General features: G+C 32.3%; 1 long non-coding RNA gene across 1 annotated transcript; it reads left to right on the top strand.

The window, feature by feature from the left end:
* Positions 1-5514: 5514 nt before the first annotated feature.
* On the top strand, positions 5515-12711 carry LOC114296454 (uncharacterized). The gene is made up of 4 exons (XR_014357679.1): positions 5515-5887; positions 5970-6086; positions 10279-10606; positions 11639-12711. It is a non-coding gene; the product is annotated as an uncharacterized LOC114296454 (long non-coding RNA).
* Positions 12712-13576: the final 865 nt, after the last annotated feature.

Here is a 13576-nt window from a genome sequence, read left to right as displayed (position 1 = left end):
CCTAATACATGGACAACTGTAATTCATTCCACGTAAGCACATAATCACATAAGCACTTACGAATTTCATTTCTGGATAATGACAGTCCCGAGGTGTTACTAGAGTTCCGGTTAGAAACAACATTGATCAAGTGTTTTTCCAATAGGACTCTCAGAAACCCAAGGATCCAGTCAACATCCTAGAAACTACATTCCATACCTAAGTAGTCACGTAAACATGTTATCACTTAAGCATACAACACTACATCTAAGTCTCTAACAAGCGAGACGAACCTATTGTGGTACTAACCACTTCCCGCGTACCCAAAGTATTCAAACCCGGTACGCTCTGATACCAAGTTGTAACGCCCTCAAAATAATATATAAAACCCACCATTCCTGACATGCATTGATATAAAAGAAATAAATACTTTTCCATTCATCAGAGTAGTCCTTACAAATGTATTACATGTTGACAACAAAAGTAAATGCCCAACGGCTTACAACTTTCCAAGCCAACACTTGGTTACATAAAAAAGAGTACTAACTCATATCATATTAAGCCCTTGGCCTGAATTTACATGTAATAACACAAAAGATGACAAAACAACAAAAAGAGTCTTCAACTCCCAAAACCTTCCAAGCTATGTCCTTGGAGGTGGCATATCACCTGGACCTAAAAATAATGTCCCATATAGGGTGAGCCACCGCCCAGTAGAGATATACTAAACCAAATATAAGCAATGCCTAAAACAATAGCATTTGATAGATGGTTAACACTTATAAACCAATTATGTCACAATACAATTCCATGACACTTGTGTCCATGTCACATTCCACTTTACTTTACTTATCAACTCATTTCATAAACGTGGCTCAGAACCTGACCAGATAATTTAAATGAGATTACATCTCATATTACTAGTTCATCCATTTCAATTGGGATAACAATTCATATTACACACTTCTTACTTCACAATAGATACACATAATTGCTGTATCAATCTCAAACAAAACACTTCCATACTTCATATATGATATACAGATTTGCTATATCAATACTTCAATAGATACACATATTTGTTGTATCAATGGAGTACATCCCCTATCTCCTCTCAAACAATGTCCAGTTTAGGAGTCCATCCCCTATCTTCCCCTAAACCATGGAGTACATCCCCTATCTCCTCTCACACAACACAATGTATATAAACACATATCATATACAAGGTCAATCAATACATAAATTTGATGTATTATTCCAACCGCCATATTTGATGACATATTCAATTGATTAGTTTTAGTTCGCCTAATCATCATGCATTGTCTATAACATTTAAGACTATCCTCTACCGATAGCCCAAAGCAGTTATTTCTAAACAGAAAATAAATGCATCAAATGGATATAATATTAACATTTTCATAGGTGAGTGATAAATTAATCCAACCATACCGTTTAATCCCATAATTTTCCAATTTCAATATTCTCAACTCAATTTCTCATTTCCCAAAATTAATTATGCAAATTAATTTATCATAATAATTAGGGCATTTTCCCATATTTCACATATCAACCCTAAGGTTTGATTTCACTAATACAACAACATTAATTCCATTTTTGTTGGTCTCATACACCCATAGGAGTTAATACTTTGAAAACCCCTTTTTTCTATAATTTACAAATAAATCCCTAACTTTTCCAAAATTACCCAACAACCCCAACATATCAAAATGCCAAAAATTAAAGACAAAGCTCATAAGATGGAGTAGGGTATCCCTACCTCAAAATGAAGAGCTCTAATGGAGAAGATGACCAAAATCCAAAGTGCTCCAAATCCAAGATTTTTCAGATTAAAATGTAGCCTACACAACCCTCTACCTTTCTTACAAAGAACTAAGGGTAGAAACACTCAAGAACTAGATTAATCCCTAGAGAGAAGGTAAGTGTAGAGAGAGGAGTAGCCAGATCTAGGGTTTAGCCTACTGATATAACACAGGCTCGCTCGAGTGAAGGATTGGTCGCTTGAGCGACCAGACAAAAAGAACCCTCGCTCGAGCGAAGAAAGTCTCGCTCGAGCCAACAATTCGAAGCTTTAGGTCTGCAACCCAGAAGCACGCTCAAGCGACAGAATGCTCGCTCGAGCGAAGAAACTCAAAACATACACCTCGCTTGCTCGAGCGAAGGAAAGCTCGCTCGAGCCAAGAAATGCAACTCTCAGGTCCAGAACCAGACGCAAACGCAAGCTCGAGCGAAGGACTTCTCGCTCGAGCCACCAGATACAAAACTCAACTCTCGCTCGAGAGAACAAACCCTGACTCAAGCGAAGGATCTAAAACAAAGAGCACTCTTTCTCGCTCGAGCGAAGACACCAAAATCTGGGCAGCAACCATTTGTTCCCAATCACGCCCAACTTGTAACAAAACTGCCCAACACATCCTATAACTCATAAATAAGGAATTAAAGGATGACAGCAAGATATATACAACAACAAGCTCCACGGAACCTAAGTCCGGATACAACAACCAAAAGGAGAAAGACCGGGATCGCTATACATGTATATGAAATGATTTGGTTAAGTAAAGGAAAGTGGAATGTAGCATGGACATGATTGTCATGGAACTGTATTGTGATATAAATTAGTTTATAAGTGTTAACCATCTATCAAATGCTATTATTTAGACGTTGCTTATATCTGGTTTAGTATATCTCTACTAGGCTGTGGCTCACCCTATATGGGACATCATTTTCAGGTACAGATGGTATGCCACTTCCAAGGACGTAGCTTAGGAGGCTAGAGGCTGAAAAACTTTTTGTGATATCTTTTATGTATTACATATAAATTCAGGCCAAGGGCTTAATGTGTTGAGTTAGTACTCCCTTTTTGTGTAACCAAGTGTTGGCTTGGAAAGTTGTAAGCCCGTTGGGCATTTACTTTTGTCATCAACATGTAATACATTTGTAAGGAATACTCTGATGAATGGAAAGATGTTTTATTCTCTTATATCAATGCATGTCGGAATTGTTGGGTTTATGTATTATTTTGAGGGCATTACACCACTAAATCCCCACAAAAAAAAAAAAAAAAAAAAAAAAAATGTAAAAACCTACCTTACCCACGCACACCCAACATTAGGAAAAAATTCAAACAAAATCACACATAAAGGCAAACAAATAAACTTTCAAATCTCAAATCAAGGAAATATAACATACCCAAAATAAAAAAGACTAATTGGTTTGAAAGAAAACTTCTAGAACTAAATAGAATAACTTTTTCCCAAATGAGATTTACTAGTAATTTTTCCATTTTTTTTTTTTTGAGAGTTGCTATTTACACTCTATTTTGTTCCAAATGTATTATTTTTTCTTTTTTTTTTTTCCTTATCATATATAGTTACTGTTGTCACTTTACTTCAAATAAATTTCTTTTTTTATGTATAATAAAGACAATGAAAAGAGTGTCTTTGGAATAAAGTAGGATTTTTTTTTTTTTTTTGGCAAATTATCAACACCTCTCTCGAGGTTTGACTAAAATATAGATTCTCTTATAAGGTTTGGAAAATCACAAATTGCCTCGTGAGGTTTATATTTGCACAACAAATAAGGAGGTAATTTGTTATGCAAATATAAACTTCAAGGGTCAATTTGTTATGCAAATATAAATTTCAGAGGACGGGATGTAATTTCTCAAATTTCAGAGGTGAATCTGTATTTTAGTCAAACCTCAAAAACTGTTGATAATTTGCCTTTTTTTAAATAATAATAAATAAAAAAAAAAACTTAAAATGTGTCATTTGGAGAAAAAAGTCATTACGATGGTGGCACGCGACAACCCCTTTTCTCTTTGTTAGTTCAGTCACTACAATTAGGGATTAGGTTAATATACATTTAACTCACAAACGTCTTCATTGAAGTAATAAAAAAGCTTGAGTCCATTTGGTTGAATTTTGAATTATTTTTACAAAATTGAAAATCTAAAACTTCTTTGATTTTCACAACATATATTTCAAAACTTTTTTTAAATTCAAGTTGTAAAACAAAAACTTGTTGGGTTTGGTTATGGTGTGTAACTTACACCTTACACCTTATACCTTACACTTACACCTTATACTTACACCTTTTGTAAAAAATTAAACCTTACACTTACACCTTTTTTGAGGTTGCACACCATGTGCAACCCACTTATACCTTACACCTTACACTTACACCTTACACTTACACCTTATACTTATACTTACACCTTACACTTACACTTCTTGTGTAAGTGGCACATGGTGTGCACTTGCACACTTAAGAAAACTCCAAACTTGTTTGATTAAAATTTTCACAAACACGTTTTCAAAACTCAATTGCCCAAGCACACAAACCTCAGCTCAAAAACCCAGCCTAGTAGAGTAGTAGTTTTAAATTTTAGGTGATTTTTATCATTTTACTCTAACATACACACACAAAAATATATATATATATATATATATATATATATATATATATATATATATATATTTGTGTATGTTAGAAAAATGATAATGCAGAGGAAATATTTTTCTGATTTTATATCTACTTAATTTACATGCATTTAAAATGTTTTACATTTTTTTATTATAAAATTACTTAATAACGAAAAACTAATGATGATTATAATTAAAATATAAGTTATTTTTTTGAGTATTTTTTTTTTTTAATATGTAATATTGTTAACTAGGGGTGACCATTGGTTCAATGGTTAAGACTTGGCCTAATAACCTTAAGGTTATGGTTTCAAGTCTTGGGGCCACTACTTTGTGCATTATGCTAAAGGTTAGGTGTGTACTAATTGGGCGTTGTTTTTTTTTTTTTATGTAATATTGTTAACTAAGTAAAAACACCTCAATCAAAAAACATTAGAATAACAAAAAGTAAAAACACTCTGCTTATACTAACAATATATTTACAAAATAATATAAATTTTAGAATTATTTTATTTCAAACGAAAGTAAGGTTGAAAATGACAAAAAGACCCATGTAACCATTTTTTAGTGGATGAATTATTTTTATTTTTATTTATGTGATTATGGTCTATTTTAAGAAGTAGGTTAAAAGTTGATTTTTTATTTTTATTTTTTACTTTTAAAAATAAAATGTGTAAAAAAATAAAAGGGTAATGTGATAAAAATAAATAAAAAAATTATAAAAAAAAAGACTTTTAACTAACTTATCAAAATAAACCTATTTTCATTTTGGACATTGCTATACAATTCTAAAAATTAGACTCAATTTTCAAGTTTAATGATATGACAATCAATTAGATATTTAAGATAACATTCACTCATATTTTCTTAATCATTAACCAATTATATCACCTACACTACATATCATTAAGGATTGTTTTGAGAAGATGGTTAAAAGCTGACTTTTTAATTTTTTTTTTAAATATATAAAAAATGAGAAAAATAATATGAACTAAAGTAGGTTAAAATCTAGCTTTTGACCACTAATCCACCTCCAGAAGAGCCCTAAATTTAAAAAATAGAAACATTCGGGTCACTAAAATCTATCCATTTTATAGCACAGAACACCGCACAACCATTCATTATCCACACACACACCCAGTAAACAAACAACTAGAAGAGGTCCTTCCTCTCAACCAAAACAACAAATAGCAGAGAGAAAGCAACAATGGCGTCCTCCTCAACAACAACCTTCTCTTTTGCTTTCAAAGTCTCACCCCCAATTGCTCGCTCTTCTACTACTAGTCTTCGTACCTCTCCTACCATTGTTCGCCTCTCACAATTCACCAAGAAATCCTCACTCAACCTCAGTTCCTCACACACCATATCTGGCTCCTCCCCAATCCTTCCTCGTCTCAACTTTCCCACTCCAACCCCCATCTCTCACCGTCGTCTCTGCGAAAGGCTACAAAATGAAAACCCACGAGGTCTTTCTCTCTATCTCTGCGTGTTTTGTAGGTAATTGAGGAATTGGGTACTTATTTGATTTGTTTTTTGGGGTGTTTTTAGGCTTCGGCGAAGTGATTTCGAGTCACGGGTAGTGGGAGGATTATGAGGAGGAGAGCTGGGAAGCAGCATTTGCTTGGAAAGAAGAATACCAAGAGGAAATTGCGACTCTCCAAGATGGTTAGGGCTTTTTTTTTTCCTGTTTTAACTCATTCTTAATCTCTTCTTTATGCATAATTTTATTGCTATGCGATTGTTTCACCCTTTTAGTTAATAGTTATGTGTTAGAATAGGAGGTATTAATTGGGTTTTTATTTCATTCAATTTCTCTGTTTATATATATATATATATATATATATACACACTTGTGCATTGTTGTCAAATCGCAAATTGAATCCTAAATTGCTTTGCCAAAATAGAGAATAGTGAACGGTATTGAATCGTGAGTCATAAGATTAATTTTATTTAATATAAGATATAATCTTATATATCTATATAAATCATAGTGTTTAAAAGGATGCAAAAATAAATATAACTAATTTTTATATACGTATATACTTATAACATCATGTATATGAATATAACTAATTGTTCTTTTCTATATGTCTTGATAGTTTGGTGAACACCATGTGATTTCATGCATTATGTAAGAGAAAACGAAAATAGAATAGAACTGAATCGTAACAAATCATAGTGAATCGCAAATTGAATTGCACGATTCACTCAATTTCCGATGCAACATCACGATTCGAATCGTTTTTGTTGAAACTCATATTGAATCATATGAATCAAATTGTGAATCGTACGATTCTATGCATGTATGTGTGTATATGATAAGTAAGGATCAATGTTAGTTCTTTAGATATGATTAGGCTTGGAAGATGAAAGCTAAAATCCATTGGTACGATTGACATTCATTCGATCATAATTTGTTATGAAGTTTGAAGTTTTCTAAGGAATCCAATATTGGATAGCGATTTCAAGATTTCAACCTTGAAGTTTATTTATTCAGATGTTACTTTGGGGCCTATTTAGATAGGATTGGGCCAAATGATCTATTTTGTGTACCAACTTGGTTGAGTTTTAATTAATGAATTTTGGAAGCCTCTTGTGTTAGAGATAAAACTGAATTGGATTGGTCTTCTCATAATAATGGCTACCAGACAGATTAATAATAGAATGACTTGTCTATTCTTAAGCTGGAGGCCTTAAGCTAGTTACTTCTGATGAATCAGTAAGGTTATGATGAGGCTGATCCATGGCAAAGAAAGGGCTATTATAGGCAGGCCTTGTAAGGCTGATTATGTTCCTCTGCAAGGAAGCTTCATGGGGATTTGTAGCAGTCAATATTCATATGTTTCGGTGCAACAACTAAGGAATTCTTAAACCTAGAAGCAAGCAGAAGTTGATATTGCTCTTTTGCTCTGTTGTTTATTTTATTTTCTTTAAGAGACTTCTTATCTCCTTTTTACCTTTCTTTCCTTCAATTTTCTTTTAGATAAATTAGCCACATTGCGAAAACCTTGAGCAGGCTGCATGTACTTACTAGCAGTGAGGAAACGTAGGGTGTTATGATTGAAAAATTAGTGCTTCTCAAGGAAAAAAGACTTGGAAAGGTGCTAAACGATGAATTTGGCGTTAGAATCTAAATGGATTTTTGGGTATTACATATCAAAGATACCAGATTAGTATATACCAGATTAGTTGTGTAAACTTCTATTGACAAAGTATGAAATAGATGGAGGCATAATACACATGCAAAAATGGAAATATTTTTCAATAAGTACCGGTGAGTATGGATATAATATAATTTTACGAGTGTACCACCTTGACAAAGTTTTAATATTTTATTTTGGAGTTATTTTATATTTATTGGGTTTCATTATTTAGTTAGGATTTAAATATTATTATTATTATTTTTTTTTTTTTTTGGGGGGTGGGGGGCGGGTTTCATTATTTAGTTTGGATTTAAATGTTATAATTTTTTTTTAATAACTTTTATCAGGATTTTCCAACATGCCTATGAATAAGCCTATATGTAATAGGTTTTGTAGACTTGGTTTGGATATTAATTAATTGAAAATTGATTTGTGAAATTGGTTCCTCTCCTTTTTTCTCTGTTTGCTTCCTGCTTCTCTATATTTCTTCTTCTCCTTTACTTTTCTTCTAGTGCTACATCACATCATAGTTGTCAAATTGTGAATCGAAATAACCTTGTACTGAATCACGAATCGAATCGAATCGAATCGTGGATCGTAAAGATTTGGTCACTTTATATAAATTACTTAGAAAAATATATCTACACACTTATATGTTAAATATATCTTATAAATATAAAATATTTAGACTTAAATCAATGAACATGGTGTTTTGAATGATAAGCACGTGGTTTAATAGGTAAGAAGTTAACAAAGGCAAACTCTCAATTTCTAAATAATAATAACTTAAAACACCATATTGATATTTCATAAGCGTATATCCTTATTTTCTACTTCAATATTACCTCACCCATATAATATTGAAGTACCTTTCTTTCAATAAAATAGCAATAGATAATTTATATTGCAAGTTACTTATTTTTTTATTTTTTTTCCAGCAACAAACAAGAATATATTAAGGTACAAAGCCAAAGAGAGGAGGATGAGGCATCCTTAGAAAATACACTATAATTTCTTTTAATAATAAAAAAAAAAAAAATTTGAGAAGAAAGGTTAAAAACATATTGTGTCTGACTCACTCAATTTGATTTGATCCCATTGAAAACTCCGTCATCTCCAAAATAACAACAAATCATGTATATATGTTAGTTATTTTTGTACTAAACACTATTAGAAGTTGTATGCCATTTTAACTTTTAAAAAATAAAAATAAAAATAGAGAAAAAAGGAATCAAAATATGACAGTCATGATAGTTTTAAGAATTGCATGAATCGTAAAAATTGAATCAAATCGTGAATCAATAGTGAATCGTGTGATTCATTAGAGATTCACATCAAAATAGATTTACTTATAGATCCGTATCAATTTTGCAAAAAAATGCAAATAAAATCGTGAATCGTAAAATTCTCATAACAAAGCATCACATGTTGATGTTGACAAGGCAACTTCATGAGAATTAGCTTTAAGGGAGATTGTCTGTGGTGATCATGGTGAGGGTTCTCTCAAGTATTGATTATTTTGTTCACTTGTTATTGCAGACGATGAAGGGTTTATGTGGCTCATTTCAAACCCAAGGCCTGACTTCTTACCTTTGGAATCTAAGCTTTAGCAGAAATTTAGGCTATGTTTGGTTGGAGGATTTGATGAGAGAAATGGAAAGAGAAAGGGAAAGGGAAAGGGAAAGGGAAATAGGAGGAAAAAGAGAAAGAATTGATTGGACTCAAATTCCAAGTTGTGTTTGGTTGAGTTGGGAATTTGAGAAAAAAGAGGTTAAATGAACCAAAAGACAAAAAAGTGGGATTGCGTTTCCCTCTCATTTTCATTTTCCCTGTGTTTTCCATGATAACCAAACAAAAAGTGAGATTGTATTTCCTTTTCTCTTTTTATTTCTCTCATTAAATCCTCCAAACAAAAATAGCCTTAGGGGTCATTTAGCAATAGGCTAATTTAGCCAAAATGTCAAAAAGTCACTAAAAAAAAAGCCAAAAAATCAAAAGGCCATACAAAAAAGCACGTTTTTTTCATAAAAAGTCATTCCCAAACACTTCATTTTTTTTCACCCATATTTTAGCCAAAGAGACAAAAAAAACCACTTCCCAAACAAATTGAATATTGTGATGTCATCGATATTTCTTCCCTTTTAGATTCTTTGCCCCCCCCCCCCCCCCCCCCTTCCTTCTCTTCTTTTAAAGTTTTGGCTGATAGAAGATGGTGGTTGTTGGATACACATAGCCTTTCTCTGCAACGAGAGAGAGCTTGGACCTTGAAAATTTAATAACATTTACCACCCCCCCCCCCCCCCCCCCCCTTCCTTCTTTTAAAGTTTTGGCTAGTAAATTTACTTGGATAGAAGATGGTGGTTGTTGGATACACATAGCCTTTCTCTGCAACGAGAGAGAGCTTGGACCTTGAAAATTTAATAACATTTACCCAAATGAATGATGTTATGATATCTGGGGAAATGAACTAGTTGCCCATGTGTCATGAAAAACAAAATGGACACATTTTAAATGATCATTGCTAATATGTATATGTATATATATCAGTGACTGGTTGATATTACCATTGATCTGGAATCACAGTTTCTGATATTCTGATAGAGAATTGTTTACAAGTAAGAAAAAGAAAATCAAAAGAAAATAACATATGCTGATATCAATATGTTGATCCTTGAGTTATTTCTCAATTTTGATTGAATTTTGTTCTCTTACAGCTACAAGTTAACCGCAGTGACTATGACAATGTCATTGGTGCCTTGCCATATCTGAAGGTAAATCGTCAAAATTAGAGGTGATGTTTCAATTGTTTTGGAAGATGATTTCTCCCGTTTTGTGTAAACTATAAAGGAATCTATTAATGGTTCAAGTTCTCCTAATCAACTTGTGTAATGAAATTTTTTAACCTTGAAGTTCAAATTCAATTTTATTGAGTAAACGGAAATGCAGTCATAGGATGGACACAACACACACAATATGATGAAGTTGGTTTTCATGGGGATTTGAGTTTTGCACAGCTTTGTTCCTTGCAGCTTTCAAGCACTGGTAACTTTAGCTTTCTTGGCACTGCATTCGGGTTTTTTTATTTATTTATTGTGTAGCATTCCAAGACTAGTTAACAGATAGTTGTATTAAATTAAAGGGTCTACTTAAATTTGCATCAATATTGGTTTCAGTTAACTGATGTTTATTTTTTTATCAACAATTAGCAAGTAAGTAGACCATCGATAATTGGTATTTTTGGGCAAAAGTACGATGGCTCTTTAAACTACTGCTATGTGGTAGCAACTGTTAGGTTTTATCTATAATGGGTTTGCTTGATTAACCATTTCCTCTCTATAGAGGCCTAAATTTGAAATATTTGTTATCCTTGCACAACTCCATGGTCATGAATGTCTATCCCATCTTCTTTTGCCTCATGATATTGCATCATATTTCTCAAACATTTTATTTTTATATTTGCAATTTTTCTTTTGGAAAAATTACGACCATAGTTCTTGTAGTTTTTCTTGTGTCAATTTAGTTTTTGTAGTTCTAATTAATTACATCAATTTTACCTTTGAATTTTTCACATTTTGTCAATTTAGTCCAATTGATAATGGCTCTTCATAACCAAAGAGCAAACTAGTCTATTCACTCTCTTAAAAGTGATTGGGGGTTGGCATCCAATTTAAAATGTTGCATTCTCTTTTGAATGCACTATTTCTGCCTTGATTTTTGTTCAATTTCTTGACAGATGTTATCAATTGGACTAAATTAACATAATGTGAAAAATTAAAGAGTGAAATTGCTATAATTGGAACTACATAGATCAAATCGACCCAAGAGGTGAATTACAGAGGGTACACGTATAATTTTTCTGTTTGATACATTTCTGGGGATTGAATGCTTTTTTCACCATGTAAAAATATGTTCTATGCCATGTGGTAGTTCATTCCTGCAAAAAAATTACGTTAATCAGATATCTATAGTCCCTTGATTGGAAATATTTTTGTCAACGGTAAATATGATTTGTGTTAATAAAAATGTATTATGATCAAGGGACTATTGATATCCGATTAATGTGATTTTTTGCAGGGATAAAGTACTGGATATGCTCTACACATTGAACGGTTCAGATTATTGAAACGGGACTCGTGGTGGGCTCATGGATCCGACAATAGTGGACTGGAGGAATGCCCATCCCTTTCTCTTATTGTAAGGTCTCTCCTAAATGGCCATTCTGTGATGATGTTAGGTTCATTACCTTCTAACATGGTTGCCATGGTCAATTGCAACTTCTTTTTACAACACAGTTATAATCTAACCTAGGGGAGGGGGAGGGGGAGGGGGAGGGGGAGGTGAGACTCGAAACCCAGACTTGGGGTCTAGTAAAAGGGGCCCTTACCACTTGGGCTACCCTTTTGTCTCAACTGCAAAATGTTGTTGAGAGCAAGGCAGGCTAGTTGTACGACAAAGAACTGACGAAACTTCTGAGTTTTATATAAATGGATTGCATAGTGCTCTTATTAAATTCCTATTAATAGTGAGAGATCTAATCACACATGCATGCTATTTTCTCCTATACTTTTGAGAAAAATGTTTCTTAATTGAAGATTACAATAATCTATTTACCCTAATCTCTTCTAGTTAAATATCCATCTTAGCATAAATTATATGTATATTTCATGGGTCATTATTGGGTAATTTTATTTTCACAAACTAAAAATATCTAGGACAAAAATATCATGATATCCATATCTTGTTGCACCCAAATCCCAATTCTAAGACACCACAACTATCCTCCATCACTTGCGTCACCTCTGTCTTTTGCCATCTCCTCTTGTCTCTTTTTCTTTTGCTTGCGACCACCTTCCGGTATGAGTCATACACTCTTACAAGTGTCTCGCTGTGAACCACTCACTTTCGAGTTGACTGTGGAGGTTTATGATGGAAAGGGGATGAGCTAATAAAATGGTGGAAACGGCCGCGAATGATGAGTTGGTGGATGAAACAAAATTTTGAGCTTTGAAATTGAAGATGAGAGTATTATTAGAATAAATGGATGTGTACTGAGAAATTTTTTTTTTTTTTTTTTGCTGTGTATTGAAAAAGTGTGCATTGAGTTGAATCGGTGTGAATAGAATTACCCTTTATTGTTGTTCTGCTGATATGTTGTATTCATCTTTTCAACCATTTCTTAAAGAAATTGCATACAATTTGATTTTGATCCATACTTTTAATGGTGGCTATTAGCATATAAGAAAACAAACGCAAAAAATTTGATCAAAACAATGCATATATAGTTCTCATTTGCGATGAGCTAATTTAACTTAGTTAAAAAAATTGTGTTTGGGATAAATTTTTATTTTTTTAGTATTTGATGATTATGAGAAAAAAAAAATGAAATGATTATAATTTAGATGATTAAATTAGCGTGTTTTGTTTTTATTAATTAATTTAACTAAAATATTTCATGCCAAACGTGGCTATAATATATGTACATGAATAAGCTTTATGAAAGTGCATTCAAAAGTTTTTTTTTTTTTGTTGCTGTTATCCACCAAAATTAACAATTATTTTGTTGCTTTCCTCCATTAAAAAAATATGATATTGTATGCATAGTTATTTTTAGGGTAAATTACAAATACACCCTTGAAGTTTACTTAAATTATAAATTGCTCCCTATGATTTTAGAAATTACATTATACCCTTAAGATTTCTAATTTCATAACAAATAGGTTCTTTTATTAATAAATTATCAAATTAATTAATAGTTTTTAATAATGTTAAAATTTTATTTCAATTAATAATTCAGATAATTTTATTATTGCATAGGTGAACGGTTAGAAATTTCACTTTTTTAATTAATTCTGTTAAATAAAAAATTCTGACAGGGAGGTATTTGTAATTTTCAAATTACAAAAGGCAATTCGTATTTTAAGCAAATCTCAAGGGATGCATTTGTAATTTACCCTTATTTTTAATTAATGTGCTAAAAAAATGTTATTCAACAACCATCCTACTAATTGATTC

Source organism: Camellia sinensis, unplaced genomic scaffold, assembly GCF_055761805.1.
Source record: "Camellia sinensis isolate YWXY unplaced genomic scaffold, ASM5576180v1 Unanchor10, whole genome shotgun sequence".
Classification (NCBI taxonomy): Eukaryota; Viridiplantae; Streptophyta; class Magnoliopsida; order Ericales; family Theaceae; genus Camellia; species Camellia sinensis.
This window is presented reverse-complemented; position numbering and strand designations above follow the sequence as displayed.